The sequence below is a fragment of the Trachypithecus francoisi genome, unplaced genomic scaffold (assembly GCF_009764315.1).
Source record: "Trachypithecus francoisi isolate TF-2019V2 unplaced genomic scaffold, Tfra_2.0 Lachesis_group12, whole genome shotgun sequence".
Classification (NCBI taxonomy): domain Eukaryota; kingdom Metazoa; phylum Chordata; class Mammalia; order Primates; family Cercopithecidae; genus Trachypithecus; species Trachypithecus francoisi.
In genome coordinates, this window is record NW_022681457.1 from 32,866,378 (window position 1) to 32,884,424 (window position 18,047).

The following is an 18,047-nucleotide window of genomic DNA, read 5'->3' on the forward strand; positions in this document are numbered from 1 at the left end:
ACCGGTACGTTACCTAATTAATCTTCCCAAGCCTCATTTTCCTCATCCAGTAAATGAGAATGATAACACCTATATTGCATAATCATTGTAAAGATTAATAATATTGAGTGCTCAATTCCTAACTTTCCATAGCTGTTAAACAAATGGTATCTATTGTTATAACTATCACTATGAACCTTTTTATGGTGCTTTGCAGTGTATAGACAATATTCCTATCAGACATTATCTGGTGCAATTATTGCAAAAAACATTTACAGATAAGTAATTAAGTAAGTAAGATTAGCAAAATTAGTAACTTTTCAAGTCACACGTTGACAAAATATTTGGTTTTGGGAACCAAAACCCAAGTCTATTGATTTTTAACTAGTGTTTTCTTCACTATACCATGATAAGTTAAGAGTGAAGCAATAGTGCCATCTTCCTGCAAGAAAAAAGTAGCATTATTCTTAAGTCTCTAAAGTAGATGAATAAATAGAAGTTGCATAGTTTATACAATGGTAATATTAATTAAAGGAAAAATGTGTACTCCAAATCAAAGAAAAGAAACCACTAAATGGAATTGTAAGAAACAATATTTCTTAGAAACGAAATGACTATCAACATATCCTGATAGAAGATATCGTTGTCAAATATATGTCTGAAGGCTAACCCATTGTTCCTTTGTCTTTTTTAAGAACTACAACAAAACAGATTTTATAAACATCATTATTAGATGTTCTAGCACTATTTGGTATGAATTCATGCTTGTTATAGAATTAATTGTTCTTTCTAGTTGACTTAGTGAGCACTTGTTTATACTCAGATGAATTAATTAATTATGCAAATGATAAATTATACAACTATTTTAATATATAAACTAGTCTGTGCCTGTATGAAATGACTTGTGTCTATGTGATGTTTAATTTATTGAAATATGTGAATAAATACACATATAAATAAACCATATAAATATTAATTGAGTTCTACTTTATGGCTTATACCGTGCTTGGCTGCAGATTAACAACAACAACAACATAGTAGTTGCCCTCAAAGAGATTGCAGTTTGTTGCAAGAAAAAAATGAATAGACAAAAAATATCATGTCATGTACACCAATGAAGTTTAATAAAGTCTAGTTTGTGATATAGGTCACAAAAATAACAAAAACACATATTTCAGAACTTCAGAGAACGCATTAGGGTTCTCTTTCTTTTTCTGAAAATAGCTGAGGGGAGACAGTGAGTATTAGCCACCTTCAGAATAGCTCTTCAACCACTGTGCTGAGTCATGGGCCTCTGGGTACCCCCATGCCTGTGGTCTTGTTCCTTGGAGTTTTCTGGAGAGTCAACAGAAATGACTTCTAATCCAATCCAAGGCCACCTTGCTCTTAGTCAAGGGCCTTTTGAAAGAGTTATGTCAAAGTATGTGCCATGGGCCTTGTAGGGTAAACTGATAAATATATATATAGTTTTTTTAAACCAAGTTTTTGCTCTTCATTAGGTGGCTTTTCTATAATATAAAGATGGAAATGGGATGAAGATGTTCACTGAAAATTAGGGTAATGTTCAGATGCCATAAAAATGTGCTCTGATACTTGGACAAAGGCAGCCCCTTTTGTGTGACTTTTTGTCTCTGAACATTTGCTTTTATAAGCCATCACAATCATAGGATTCCTATATTACACTTACTTATGGTTTATAAAGTATTTTCATGCTTACTTTTTCTAATACGACACTGTGAAATAGAATGAATATTCTGTTCTCCTTTGACAAATGGGGAAACTGAGACATCACAAATTTATTTAATTTAATATCACATAGAGTATAATGGCTGAGCTGATCATAAAACTCTGTTATTCAGGCTCTAAAATTATTGCTCTTTTGACTCCAAAACACCAGTTTTATGCCGTGCCATCCAAAGCATTATGGTGCCTTTTTCTCTGCTCTTTTTTCTTCTTCTACTCTCCTCTCCTTCTCTCTATTTCTTTTCTTTCTGTCTCTTCCTTTTTTCTCACTACATTCTCCATCCCCCATTCTTTGTCTTTCCTTTCCTTTCAAGCCTGTGAGGGACAGGAATCTGGCAGCCAAGGCAACAAAGAACAGCTTCCATGGAAAAAGAGTAAGGAAAAGTAACATGGGCTTTTATATATTAACGGTTCTTGCAAACAATAACCAATGTCCAACGTTATTTTTGTCTGCCCCTGCCCATTTTTGAGTGAGTCCAAAACAAAGCCAACTAGAAACATCCGTGTATAAAGCATAACAAAAATAACATTTGTCATGTATGTGACACAGATGATACAAGACTACTTTATTGTTGGTACTTTTATAACTACAGTCTAAGAAGGGTAACTGGGAAGTGGGAGATGGAACAGAAAAGTCATCTTAAGCACACTATTTCCATTCCTGTTTTCTAGACTGAGGTAATACTGCCTTTTTGTTTCTGCCACTTTAAAACATTTGCTGAGATTTGTATTTAAAACTCTTTTAAGAAATAACTGGAGCATGCACTTACTTGAGTAACATGCAGAACATTCAGTCCCCAATTCTCCAGAGTTCCAGAATGGCCCCTTTTGGAGTTTACAACTCACCCACCCATCTGTGCATTTGGTCCCCAGAGACCAGTGCAAAGCCAACAAAGATGAAAGTCTTTGGGAGTCTGTGCTTTTGAACATTAAACCACTGGATCTGGAGTCAGAAAAATTCTGCAGTCCAGATTTAAGATCTCCCTTTAGTATTTTGTGACTTTGGTTAAAAAAAAAATAGCCTCTTAATTTCTCTGCAATTTCCTTACCTGCAAAATGAAGAGACTGGACTAGGACAGAATCCTATTATTTTAAGATATTGTAGGAACAGCTTGTGTTTCCAATGCCCTGAATTGCTGAAAAAAAAATGCAGAAGGCCACTTGGGTGGATGGAAATCACTTTCCAGTTTATTTTTCATTGATCTTTACGATAACATTATAATAGAACAGATGTTTTTAAGGGTTAATGAGTGATAGATATAAATTGCCATAATAATATTCCTTGACTGTTTTCATCCTGGTTCGTTAACTGTCATTAGAGCTACCGTGTGACTTGTATTTTGCATGTGGTGTGATGTAATCATCTAGTAGTTGTATTCCTTCCCCCACCAAAGGATCCCCAAGCCTACCATTTGAATCAATGGAGGTGTGAAATTCATTTCCAGATCATCTCTTTAGGAGATCACAAGGTCATTGGTTCTCATCAAGAATATGGATGAGGAAAACAAGATACTAGAATAGAGCAAGAAAAAGAGAAGCCAATTCCCACTGCTCCCTGAAGTTTAAATAGTTCCCCTGTGGTTTCAACCTCAGTTCTGTTCTGCTTTTAATTTAAAACCATTCTCTACCAGGCAACTGATTTTTGCTAGTCTCTTGGGTGATTTTCTAAGACAGATTTCACTGTATTCTACCCTTGTGTGTGCACTTAGCTCCCATTAGCAGTAATGGGTGTTATGCATGTATAGCTCCCATTAACAATAATGGAAATTATGCATGTGCATCCAGAGGAAAGGATGCTCCCCAATTTTGGAATTTTTTCAGAAGGAAAAGTACTCCTTATGCAGCATTTGGCTTTTGTTTTAAGCTCTTTATTGTGGTGATGATTTGTGCTGCAGAGAATGAACATGGTGTGAAACACTGCCAGCTTCCCAGTGTGCAATCTGTACAGTATTTTTTAAAAATCTTGGCTTATAATTTTTTGCGTGACTAAAACAACAGTCAGGCAATAGTCAGACAAAACTTGTTAAAGAGGTAAAATAGATCCAGATCAATTAATAAAGGGTCATGAATGGGGGCTAAATAAGTCCCCTACAGCTAGGAATTCTGGTAGGTAATGTCCCCTGTTTCAAGATAACCAACAGTATACTTGTACAGATGGAAAAAATAATTCTTTAAAAATAACCGAGTGCTATTTATGCAGACCATAATAACATTCCTCCAGATGAATGTGTCTTAACCCGAAGAGACAATTTCTATCATAACACGTTGATAAAAAATGGTAGGCCAAAGGTGATATTATAAGGGGCTGTGAATCATTGGCATATTAATTTAAGACAAATCATGCAAAAAAGAATCTTTAACTTTAATATGAAGTCAAGAATATGATTCATCTTCGTTTTTATGAGTGGTAGAATACGTTTAATACTTGAAATGTTTTTGAGTTGTCAAAGTGATGGTCTAAGCAATTTATCTCTTCTGAGAGTGCCTTTTGCTGGATATCCAGTATTATTGTTCATTTGTAAGATAAACTAGTCTGTGTCTAGTCTTGGACACCTCCTGGCACTGCTCGGTGATGAATAAAGTCAGACTCTGTGTAAGGGTTGGGTTCTGATAGTAAGAGTGAGGCACATAAAAAGCCCTGGAGTGTTTAAGAGCACAAGCTTTGGGGAGAGATCCACCTGCATTTAAATGCTGACCCTGTCACCTGGGAATTTATTTTACTTCTCTGAGCCCAAGTTACCTCATATGTAAAATGAGAATCATAATTCTCATCTTGTAGTTGTGAGGATTAAACAAGATCTAAAATTGCATTACCAGAACTATTATTAACAATTATTAATCTATTTAGGGAAATAAAATTTGATAGTACTAGATGTCAAAACATTTCTCTAGTCATATCATGTGGATCAGCATCAAATTATCTAAAATCTGTTGTGTAATTTAAATACAATCTATTTTTTATTATTTAACAATAAACATGCCTGTCATAACCTGTACTTCTATTTTGAGGGGAAGAATAAACATAACAATGTTCTCAGGAAAAGATCCCCAAATACACAGGTTGTCATCTACTTTATTTTTCATCCTAACCAGACTTAAATCATTATAAACTTTAAATTTTTAAAAAACATACAGCTACACAATTTTTGTGAAAATGATGAGAACTCGTATTTTTTCTTGTTTCTTTAGCATTATGATATTGAATGTGCAAAAATTTATAAGCAATGAACTTCTTTGCAAAGCTTATACATACATTCTGACTGTTGCTGTCTTGATAATGCAATATCATGTAAAAATATAGATTTTACCCATTAATTTTATTGATTAGCTAGTCACTTAGAATATTGCTTTGTAAGGACAGACTATCCCCGTGTGATTAGGGCATACCTAATCAATCTTCCTACACCTTGATTGTTCATCTGCAAAATGAAAAGAGTAGTGTTAACTTCATCAGGTCGTTTTCAGAGTAAATAATTTAACATATAACATATGTGATGTTGACAAGTTGATTCTCCGAGGAAGATCTTGAGAATGGAGAGAGAAGCCTTAAGAAGGAACCACAGTTGTAGGCTGTGGAAAGCCAGCACGGCAGAGGTACTTTGCTCTGAGGAAACACTGGGGTGGGAAACGTAAGTGATGATGAGAATGAGGAGGATTCTATGAAGCGATAAACAATGTATATTTTGCTGATTGCTCAGATTTTCCCAGGAACAGTGATATGGATTAGCTTTGTGTCCCCATCAAAATCTCATCTCCAATTGTAATTCCCACATGTCACGGGAGGGACCTGGTGGGAGGCGATTGGATCATGGAGGTGGCTTCCCCTATGCTGTTCTCATGATAGTGAGGCAGTGCTCATGAGGTCTGATGATTTAGTTCCCACTCGCTCTCTCTCTCCTGCCACTGTGAAGACGGTACTTGCTTCCCCTTCCCCTTCTGCCATGATTGTAAGTTTACTGAGGCCTCCCCAGCCATGCAGAACTGTGAGTCAATTAAACCTCCTTTTTTAAATAAATGACCCAGTCTCAGGTAGTATCTTTATAGCAATGTGAGAAGGGAGTAATACAGACAGCATAGCCAGCTATAATTAGTACATGCCTTGGTTCTTTTCAGAGAGATTTGCCGTGATGCTAAAAGGTGAAGCTTATTTCCAAAAGATCTCCTCTGCTTTGTCCTAGGATAGATGTTGAATTACAATTTTATCATGGCCAATGACTACATTAAACAATTCCCCCTTTTATGGCTGATTTTTGGAAAGATTCATTTTTTTAAAACAGAAAAATTGCATTGATTAATGATTGGGGTCCTCATTTTTATGACATGTGTATCTGTTAATCAGGATTTGTGATTATGTCTAGAGTTTCCACAGAGTTGATAAAATCTGTCTTAATTTTTTTTTAAATGAATTATCTAGAGTTTTCTTTTACTAAATATTTAATTTAGATTTTATTATTTATTTATTTTTGAAACCCTGAACATAGCTTGTGGACCTCTTAAGGATCTGTGAACTTGAACTTGTTACTATTGCTTATATATCACTGTGTATAAAATCTGTGCATGCTGATTTGTTCAGGTTCAGCTAGAGTCATTGGGTAACTAGTAATCAGTACCCTAAACAATCTCCATCCTCTTATTACTTTCTTTTTCTTTCATAGCACTTATTACCACCTGCACCTATATGTTTTGCTTTTGTTCCTTGTCTATCACCATGAGGGCAGTGTCTTTGTCTATTGTTCTTACTGCTGTGTCTCTGGGACCTAGATTATTGTCTGTCATACAGTAGGTCCTCAATACCGCTTGTTGAATGAAGTAGTTGATAATTGCTTCTTTTCAATAGCTACATTCTCCTGTATTGACGCAATGGGGAAAACAGGAGGTTTCTGTGTGGTTCCATCTGCAAGATAGGCAACATGGTTCTGCGTACCAACTCCAACTCTTCGGCCAAAGATGTAGGTGTGAGCCCAACCTTTTCCATGAGCTATTTTGGCATGTAAGCTAATCTCTCTGAGCCTTGGATTTTGGATCTGTGTGAAGGGGATAATAATACTACCCTCACAGGGTTGCAGTAAAGATGAAACATGATAATATATATCCTATCATTTCGTGGACTGCAAATCTTAGCTGTTACTAGCATATAGCATCACTGGAAAAAAATGAGACATTTGGGACATCGTCCAAATAGTTGTGCTCTGCCTCTAAAAGCTATATGAGCTTGGGGCAAATCTCTTAACTTTTCTAGGTCTCAATTTCTTCACCTGGAAGAGAGTTGTTATTAATGATCCCAAATGTGCATCCAGCTAAGAAAATCCATGTCACTAAAGACTACATTTTTCTTTTCACATTCCTTCCTGTGGTTAGGGATTATATAGGTGTGCCTGCAATTTCTATGAAAATGCCATAAAAGATATTTAATGTCAGGTGTTTGCTTCATTTTCTTATCACCATTAGGCATTGTCCTACTTAGCGTGACAAATTCACTGCCTAACAGTGCTCATGTTTTCAGTATCTTTTACTACAGCCGCCCAGGGTAGCTACAAGGAGCACCTTTTCCCACATAATTACTACTGTTGACGTGAGACAGCACATTTGACAGAGGCGGCTTGCTGTGTTGGCAGGAAGGGTGCTGAGTTATACTGGAATCTGGCCTTTCACATTCACATTATTCTGCCTTTGGAAGAAGGTGCCCTCCACCCCGCACTAAATGTGAGGAAGAAAACTGTTTTGCCTGTACAGAACACTCTATTTACAGAGACTCTCTGGGGGGGATTATGATAGCCACGGGCTGGATTTATGGGTGAGCTGTGCTTACCAGGTTACATCTTACATTGCAGGCTGATGAAACCCACTGTTCATGTTAACCATCTGTGCTCTCTACACGGAATGCAACCCGTGCCTTCCCCTAGGAATCAGGAACTGAGGGCCTGGGAAGCTTCTGCTTTGCATTGAGGAGCTTGATAGCATGCAGAGGGATGCTGTTCTTAGAAAGGGAAACTTCCTTCAGGGCAACTTTTTTCTGTCCACATAGCAGATGTGGAATTCCTCTGTACCTGTTTAAAATTCTAGTTGGGGTTGTTAAACAGCAATTATACATGAAGCTATTGGGAACTAGGGTGAATGTCGACAGAACAGTGTCTGGGTGGGCAGCTACACATTGGATTTTGGTGTGATAGGCAGAGTGATAGAGACTGCAAAGATCAACTGGTCTTCAAGTACCTTATATTTCAGTTTAACAAACTGTTTTAAGGCTTGCCATAATCTCATTCCAATTTGTAGGTCTACTCTTTCCCACTTTTCCCCAGAACATGTACTTAATTCCAATCAGGCAAATCTTACAGTTTGTAATAAGTCACATTCAAGTTCACCTGGTGTTACTTTGCTCATGTTATGCCTTTGGTCTACAGAAATTCATCGAATTCTACTACTTCTTTTAAGGTACAGATCAAATGCTGCCTGTCTCATTTGACCACAAAAAGCTATATAAATGTTTCCTTTCTCTGAACTATTACTATATTTTATGCTCACTTGTCAGATTTAACTCCCTCATAAATTATATAGCCCTTGATGTCAGAACAAAGGTATATACTTTTTCCAATTTCTCATGATCCTATGTGAATGTTGGAAATCTAGTCAGTTCACACAATTTTCTTGTTTTATGGTTGCAAAATTCCAAATGATTTTTAACATTTTTCTCCCGTATTAAAATGACAGTAGTTTTGATCTGCAATACTGTGTCTTTTATTTTGAATTCTTCTTTTTCAGTTTGTAAAGAGCCACGCAGAGTCTAGCACAGGCTGTGGCATATACATCTGCTCAAGAAATGTTAGTTTTATCAACACCACCTTCACTGGCTTTGTTTCCTGTGGCAGGTTGCTATGTCAACATAGAACATGTTTTATGCTTACTTCCTCCAAAACATAGTTGCCCCCACATCCTTCTCCAAGGTCTTCAGAAGGAAGGGCAACCATAATTCGTTTATTTTTATTTTTATTTTATTTATTTTTGAAGACGGAGTCTCCCTCTGTCACCCAGGCTGGAGTGCAGTGGCGCAATCTCAGCTCACTGCAAGCCCCGCCTCCCGGGTTCACGCCATTCTCCTCCCTTAGCCTCCCGAGGAGCTGGAACTACAGGCGCCCACCAAGATGCCCAGCTAATTTTTTTTTGTATTTTTAGTAGAGACGGGGTTTCACTGTGTTAGCCAGGATGGTCTCGATCTCCTGACCTCGTGATCCGCCCGCCTCAACCTCCCAAAGTGCTGGGATTACAGGTGTGAGGCACCACGCCCAGCCCCTAATCATTCTTAATTAATTTTAGATGTAAATAGAATGAGACATTTTTCTGTTTTTTTAAAAAAATTATTTAGCACAAAAGTGCAGCATGCAACAGCTATTTGAAAAGAACCCAAAATGAAGAATTATAGCATTATGAACTGAAAGATTAATCATGTTTCTTATTAATTTGTTTTCGTTTTTGAAACTAGCTCGAATTTCTTCTAAAAGTTGATATTTTTGGGAAAAGGACACATGCTGTCTTAAAAAGTATTGTATTGTGGAATTCAATCCATTTGAGTTTCTGGCTCTGCCATTCCCTACTCAGATGACTTTAGACAATTTATTAAACTTCCCTAAGCCTCACTTTTCTTGAATGTAGAATGGGTATAGAATAGTTGCACCTACCTTTAAGATTTTGGGGTTTATTAAATTAAATAGTGTTTGTAGTATGACAACACAATGCTTGCCATATAGTAAACACTTGTTGCAACTCTGGAGTGATTGTTTCAGCCAAGAGCAAACTTTCCTTATTTTTTAATATACCAACAATTTCCCAGGCACCTAACTTAGCCTGACATTATTTGTAGCTTTGAATTCACTGGAGCCCTGCCAGCTATGGCCCTTAGGGAGTTGCAGAGCTGAGGCTACATTAATTGAATTGTTTGCCAGTGCCTTAAGGGCTCCCTATGAAAACTGGAGAGAAATGTGGGAGGTTTAGCCATAAACAAAATGTATAAAGGAGAAAATTAATTCATGGTGTCTATTGCCTTAGCATTTACTTTTTCTATCTCATTGTTTACAACTGTCATGTGCCTGGGTATGTGTGACAGCAGCTGTAATGGAATCTTGCATTAATTCAGTTCACAGACATAAGTTTCAAGCATAATATGGTAACAGGTGGCCATGGTGATAAATAACAAGGGGCAGTTCAAGCAGAGTCAGAGAGCTCTAACATGGAGTACTTTTTACTCACATATTTATTCATCCCTTTATTCATTTTTATTCATCAAATATTTATTAAGGAACTTCTATGTTCCAGGCACTGGTCTAGGTGTCTGGGATATATAAGCAAACAGAGGCAGAATTTCCTGCGGCAGAAGCTTAAAGTCTAGAAGAACAGAACAAAACAGAGTAAATATACAATCAAGAAGAACAGATACACAATCAATATAGCAAATATACAACAAACAGAACAGATACACAATACAATGATAGGAGAAGTATAGAAAGATAGAATAGCATAGAGAGGAACCTACCTGATATGTGAGTGATGGAAGGTCTCCTTAAAGGAGTATTACTTAAGCTGAATGGGCAATAGCAGGAGGGAAGTGTATCTTGTTTCATGGAGAGGAAAATATGTATGAAAAAGCACAGGGGCTTGAGTGAGCACACTAAGAATGAGGGCCCGCAAGGCACGCTAACATTTTGTCACCCCTTAAAAAGGATATTTTAAAAACTATTTATTCAATATTTATTTCTTGGGGCCAGGGAGAAATTGATTTTTCTATTAAGAAAAATTATATGCAAAACACATTCACCTAGTAATTCACTTCACTGGGTCAAAGCAGAGTCAATTTTGTGGAATTATTTAGCAAAACGTTCCCCGTTTTCTTCTCTTTCTTCAGTTTGTGTGTGTTTTGAGCCAGCGAACTTCTTGGGAGGTGTACTAAAAATGCAAAATTTAGGTAATAAAATAAATGACTCATTCCTGATAAATAGCACTGTGCCACATATTATTTGGGTTTAGAAATTTAGCTTACTGCCAACTTTCAGCAGTTACTCACAATATATTTTGCAGAAATACTTAAGAAATCAATTTGTGTAGGGGATGGGAGAATATTTTTATTTACATTTGATAATGCTGACTCCTTTTCCAGAAGCAACACCAGTGTACATTTTGCATTAAACGAGGATTTGGGCCAGGCATGGTGGCTCATGGCTGTAATTCTCCCAGCACTTTGGGAAGCCAAGATGGGCAGATCAGGAGGTCAAGAGTTCAAGACCAGCCTGGCCAACATGATGAAACCACGTCTCTACTAAAAATACAAAACTTAGCTGGGCATGGTGGTGGACGCCTGTAATCCCAGCTACTCGGGAGGCTGACGCAAGAGAATTGCTTGAACCTGGGAGGCAGAGGTTGCAGTGAGCCAAGATTGTGCCATTTCACTCCAACCTGGGTGACAGGCAAGATTCCGTCTCAAAAACAAACAAACAAACAACAACAACAACAAAAACCGAGGAGTTAGAGAGCCAAGTTAGCAAGTCTGATATTTCTAATGTGCTTCAATAAGGTGAGCACCCCAGCTAGTGCAGCACCTAATCAGGTCCTTAAATAAAATGACTGGAGCATAAAGTACAAAGGAAGAGTATGTGAGACAAGACCAAAAAGGTGAATGGGGGCCAGGAACAATGACTCATACCTGAGTAGTCTCAGCTACTCCAGGAGGCTGACATGAGAGAATCACAAGAGCTCAGGAGTTCCAGGCTGCAGTGAGCCATGATCACCCCAGTCCATTACAGCCTGGGTGACAGAATGAGACCCTGTCTGAAAAAAACAAAACAAACAAACAAAAAAAAACTCAAAACAACAACAACAACAACAAAAACTGAATGGAGTTTAGTTATGAAGGACCTTGTATGATATATGAGGAGTTTTCAGTTTGTCTATTAAAAAATGTGAGACCATGGAAGAGTTTTAAGCAAGAGAATGACAAGGCAAAATTTTTGGTCTAGAAAGATCTTTCTTGCCTCAGTGTGGACCAAAGCCTCGGAGAAAGACTTCAAAAAGGAAAACGCATTAATAGAATGTTGAAATGATTAAGGTGAGAAATGATAGTAGCTTGAATTAGGGGGAACATCAGTAAGGATGGAAAAAAAGTAGAGTTTAGGGAGTGTTGACACACTCCCTAATACCAGAAATATTAGGATAGGCATTACCAGGTGAACCTGTTGTCAGATAACGAAGCTCCATCCCCTAGACTGGAGTTCAAGGGCAGGACTACTCCAGTCCACGGTCACAAGGCATGAATGGTAACAGTGAGATGAAGCTTAAATATCCAAGATGTAAGGAATTATAGACCTCCAGGTAATTAAAATGGGGATCCTGGTGATGGAACTGACATGCCAAGTAGAGACATTTTTAAGTAAAAGACTATGAGAACAGGAGTGTGGGGGTGGGGGTGATAGTGAATGCTACAGTTCAGCGAGGATGTGGAACTGTGAGGGTCCTGTCTGAGGGCTTTCATGACATACTCTTATATCAACAGCTAGTTGGAAAGAATGTAAGAGACTAGAATGCTAATAGCTGATAATGACATAATGTTTTACATATTCAGTTTTTGACTTCCTCCTCACAGCAGTCAGAATTGTTAAATAGAAACCTGATCATGTATTCCTCTGCTTAAGACATTTGGGGGTTAGGGGTTGGATCAATACCAAAACCTTCCTTATGGTTTACATAGCCCTGAGTATTCTAGCTCCTGGGTCACCTTTTGACCTCATCTTAAGGCATTCTCCTCTATCCCTAGGCTTCAGCCATCTGAGTCTTCTTCAGTGTTTTAGTTTGTTTTGTTTTAAAAATTGTAAACAATATTCTGCTTATTCCAAGACCTCCAGACATGCTGTTTTCTCTGCTTTAAATCTCTCTTCTCTTCCTTTCCATGTAATTCTAGATTTTAGCCTTAATGCTGCTTTCTCAGGAAAGTTCCCCTATTATATATTCTCATACTCACCTTCACTTCTTTTTCATGACACTTATAATTATAATTAATTAATCATTTCAGAAATAAGTACTCACATGTCTCTCTTCATGAACAAACTATAAACTTCAAGAGAGGGAGAACCATGTATGCTTATTTGCTGTGGTATATCTTGTGCCTAGCACAGTGCCTGCCATATGTATATATTTAATAAATGTTTGTTAATTGAGTAGTTGGATCCATGGATTATTTTTATGTACACTGTAGGTATGCCTTAATCCAAAGCATCAGTTTTCTAGTGGTGGCATCAAAGTCACCTCATAGCAGAGAAACAAGGATCTTTGAATGGAAATGAGCCTTTCTAGTATCCTTTAAGTTATATTACTTAGGCAATTACCTACTTTATTTAAGCAAAATGTTATCTTTGTTGGGCAAAAAGCTAGTAGACAGAAAGAACAGAAATATACCGAAGCTAGTATGTTGAGGGATGTAATCAGAGGGTAGGAGAGCTAGACCACCTAGCTTGAAGGAATGAGATCCATAAATACAGATCTTCCTAAGCAGAAGGCAGATATTTGAAAGATAGTTTTTAAAAATATTAATTGAAATTATGAGTTGTTAATTTTTCTTCTTGAATTTTCCACCTCCTCTGTCCTTCATTTGAGCTCATAACAAGTGCCCTACTTCCTTACCAGATGAAAGGTTTTTGGCAGGATTTTCTGGCTTCTGTTTGCCCATTGAAGATAATAGAATTTGAAGAGAGAGGAAATTGGTATCCCTGTGTGAAAGCAAGAAAGACAGAAGGTTTCAAAGGAGAAAAAGAGCTTTCTCCAGGTTGAGGGTAAGGGACAGGTCTGCCTGTCCTTGAACAGAAGGGACTTTTACTTCTTTCCTGGAAGCACTCAAAAGTGTGGCAGGACATCAAGGGGCATATTTACATAGTGAACTAGGTAGCTTAGATGCCAACCTTGGGTTCTCAGCCTTGTTCAAGATCCTCTTGAAGCACAAAGCATGGCGTGGAAATGGCACACCAGTGAATCTGATGATATCACATGGCTGCAGCAAAATTCAGCTTTTGCCAATGTGGACAGATACCGCTAGTGATCAATGTCCTAATGCTTAGATATGGAGTAAAACGCAGAACCTCAGCTCAAACCTGAAGGTGGGAGAAAGCCTAGAAATAACTGAGGTTGAATTTCTCACTAAGTTGATGGGACTAGCTACTCAGAATTGAAATTAAATGATTTATAGACAATAATGAAATGTAATATTGCTTAAGATTTATACTTGCTACATTAAGCAAGCAAATAATAACAAAAAAGTTATATTAGTCTTCTCTTTCTAAAGGTATAGCTTATTTTTACTTAACAATTTTTAAAATTTTGAGTTAAATTTGCAAAATATTTCCAGGAACTTAGCACTGAACCATCTGCACTGAATCAACTGATCTCATCAATAATAGACAGCTCTTAACAGTACCTTAATGATAGGAGTAACACAACCAAATTCATGGCGAAGTGCAGTAGTGTGTGCTTGTAGCCCCAGGTACTTGGGAGGCTGAGGCAGGAGGATTACTTGACACTAAAAGTTCACGTGCAACCTGGACAACATATTAAGACCCCCCCTTACACACACACACACACACACACACACACACACACACATGCATGCACATGGGCACACACACACCCTAATTCTAATTCACCATGCTGAACATGTCTATGGGGCCTACCCTTTTTATCGGGATGAAAAAAAATTACACTGAGCACAAGTCTTCCAAGAAAGAATGGATCTATTATCAGCTAAGAGTGACTATGTCAACGAAGCACAAAGGTATTTCCTTTAAGGCAGTCAGATCTATGTTCTCTGCTATAGGAATGTGCAAAGGCAATATGCCTACTGTTAAGAGCAAGCTCATGACAGGTTGGCAATATCAACTTATCTTTGCTTGGTGGAGAACTGATGGCAAACAAATGAAATCTGGAAATCAGTATGTTGATTACTTATTTATTTGGTTTGATATTGAAATAAGCTTTTTCTATGTAATCAATTTTACTTGTGAATTCTTTTACTCCATTTTTAAAATTCTATTTTTTCAACAAATATTTATCGAAGGCTCATTATATAAGCTAGACATTTAGTTAGGTGCTCTGGGAGACATAGAAATAAATGAGCTACAGATTAAATACTCAAAGCATTTTTAACATCTGGAAAAATGATAACCCGTGTACAAAAATGACTGTAACACAAGGCAAGTAGTAAGTTTGTAAAAGACAGGATAGAATGATACTTCTTCCTTTCCTTTCCTTTCCTTTCCTTTCCTCTCATCCTATCTCCCTTTCCTTTCTCTTCTTTCCTCTTCTCTTCTATTTCATTTTCTTTCCATCAACACTGGGTAAATACGATGTATAAAACTGTCCTGAAAAAGTAGAAAATACCAGGTTGGCAATTTCAGCCTCAGCTACCAACACTGGGTGTGTACACTGACAGTAGAATTTAGGGAGCGGCAAAAAAAAGAGAGTAGGTTCTGTCAATTTATATGGAATAATGTTTCCCAAGACAACCAGATGTGATTTTTTTTTTTTTTTTTTTTGCAAGTAAAAAGCCACACAGAAAGGCTGAGATGAGGCAAAATGAAGAAAGCAGGACCATCGGTATGGTTTGAAGCCAGTTGTAAAACTGTTGGTAGCTTGCAGTCAGCCTAATGGGAGTATTTACACCAAGGAAATAGGTAACTACAATAAATCATGATTGTTTTAAAAACAGAAAGCTGTCTTACCAGTTCAACAATAGAAATAACACCATCAAGAGTTTTTCACCTTCTGATTTTCTTTTTATAAACAGAAAGCTCTTCCACGAGTTCACCAATGGAAATAACATCAAGAGTTTTTCATCTTCTTAGTGGGCAAAGGTATGGATATTTGGTGTGTGAGCTTCAAGAGTATCTAAGGGAGGTGATAACGTGGTTGAGAATATACCAGAGACTACAAACTGTCTGTGCATCCCAGAGGAACAGGAAGCTCGTGCAGGTGAAAAGACTGGAGGAGGAGGTATGCTCATGATACCCAGGAAGCCCACCTCCCACTTCTTTGGTCATCAGAAGTAAGACAAAGGACAATTAAATGAGTGGTTAGTAGTTGTTTAGAGAAAGAGAATTTTCACTTCATATGCTAGTCATTGATAATATTTGCCATTGTGGTTGCTGTTAAGTAAGTTTCTTCCTGCAGGCCTGTGAGAAGGCATAGTACATGAAAGTGGCAGTGCTTTCAACCTGATTATTATTATACAGTATGGACTTTTATTATATAACAAGCGATACTTACATTTTGTTATTCACTTATTTTTTACTATACACTTATACATATGCAGACACAGTAATAAACATCTAAGTGGTACAAATAGGTACAAAACCAAAAATAAAAGTCATTGCCTTCTAACTTCAATAAGATGTTTCAGTCTCATCCTGCATTCTACTGCCTTTAATATGCAATCAGCCACACTTCCCAAGGGGCTTTAGTCCCTTTTGTTAAAAAATAGTAATAAAGATCAAATCTAGGGGATAGAAGTAGAGATTTTAGTATTTTATGTGAGAATTGGGGATGCAGCATGCTTATGAAGCCACCTGAGTTACAGGGCAGAATATTACTTTTCTTTTTAAATAACAGGTAACAATTCTATACCGTTATTTTCAGTTTAACCAAGTTTTTATTTTAGCACTGAGAGTTTTTAATCTAATTTCTCCTTCCTCTGGTAGATTTGATGTTATTTATTGTCATACCAAATAGCATTTTGTCTCCTATATATAGAAGTCTTTTTTTTTTTTTTTTTTTTGAGACAGACTTTTGCTCTTGTTGACCAGGCTGGAGTGCAATGGCATGATCTCGGCTCACCACAAACTCGCCTCCCGGGATCAAGCGATTCTCCCGCCTCAGCCTTCTGAGTATCTGGGATTATAGGCATGCGCCACCACGCCCGGCTAATTTTGCATTTTTAGTAGAGATGTGGTTTCTCCACATTGGTCAAGCTGCTCTCAAACTCCCGACCTCAGGTGATCTGCCTGCCTCGGGCTCCCAAAGTGCTGGGAGTTAAGTCTTTTCTTACTCTCTTTTTGTCGCTTGCCTCAAGTACCCTAGAAGTGACTACCCACACAACTCCCCTTATCAGCATTTTAGAGGAAAAACCACCTGAAAAGTAAAATAAATTATATCTTTTCCCACAGAATTATAAAGAATATACAGGCAAAAGACACCTAACATTTCATATGGAATGATAAACAATTTGAAGAAAAAAAGGACAAATCTTTGAGATTTAGCCTAAAACTATTTTTTAACTTTGAATTTCCGTGGGCATTTGTCAACATTTATCTTTTATTTCCAATAACATTGGTATTAAATTACAGTGAATATATACAAATATATTAGCTCAATATTATTTTATTAGTCCAATTTTTCAATTAGAGAGTCAGATAATACTCTAAATAATGGTCAAAAATCATCAGAATATTTTGTTACCCCCGAATTCAGATAGAAGAAATTTCTGTATATTGTCCCATTCCACAAGACTCAACTCACAGTAGATTATAGCACATTGGAATATAACATATTTCATATTAAATATTATATTTAATCTACATTTAGATATTCTGAAATCTCCCTAATAGTTATAGAATTTTTTGTTTATTCCTAATGCTTTTCATGTTCACATAAGCCAAAATGAGAAAATTCATCACGTTTTACCAATAGAAAGTTTCACCTTCTATGCAAACACATATATTTGCCTAGATCAAGGCATCATATGCCTACACTTCCAAAGTTAATTTGTATTACCTGCACGATCCCCCTAAAATAAAACCCCATTTATTTTATTCTTATGATTTGGTAAATTGAGCCTCAGAAGCTCCATTCATTTAGAATATACATTTTCCAGAATCTTGATAGGCCGACCAGGCAAGATTTGTTGAAATCTTGACAGGCTGATTTTAACAATAATAAAAAATGTGTTCTTAAAATTCTGTGTTGAATTTTAAGCACCTCTCTATCAAAGGGATAATAACTTAAATGCTTCAGATTATCTGTTAGAGACCCCATAAAACAATAATCTCTTTTTTTATGCATCCAATTAACATCAGAATCCATTTAGGGGACATGCTTCTCTTTGAGGGTCTTGTGAGGCCCTACACCCAGTTTATTCAAATGTCACTATTACAAAAGACTGCTGCCTCACCTTCAGTCTTCTGGAGCAAGGCCTGGCTGCAGACTCAGGACAGCTTGCTTTATTCTGTTGTACCAGCTCTCCCTGTTCCCCTTGCTTGTTCCTTTCTCACATTCTTGATGCTCGAGTTCCTAATATTTTACGAACT

The 18,047-nt window shown here is 37.1% G+C and overlaps 1 long non-coding RNA gene across 1 annotated transcript; it reads left to right on the forward strand.

Annotated features, from left to right (window-relative positions):
* Positions 1–1,476: 1,476 nt before the first annotated feature.
* Positions 1,477–16,129, forward strand: LOC117092095. The gene is made up of 2 exons (XR_004440625.1): positions 1,477–1,536; positions 15,533–16,129. It is a non-coding gene; the product is annotated as an uncharacterized LOC117092095 (long non-coding RNA).
* The last annotated feature ends 1,918 nt before the right edge of the window (positions 16,130–18,047 follow it).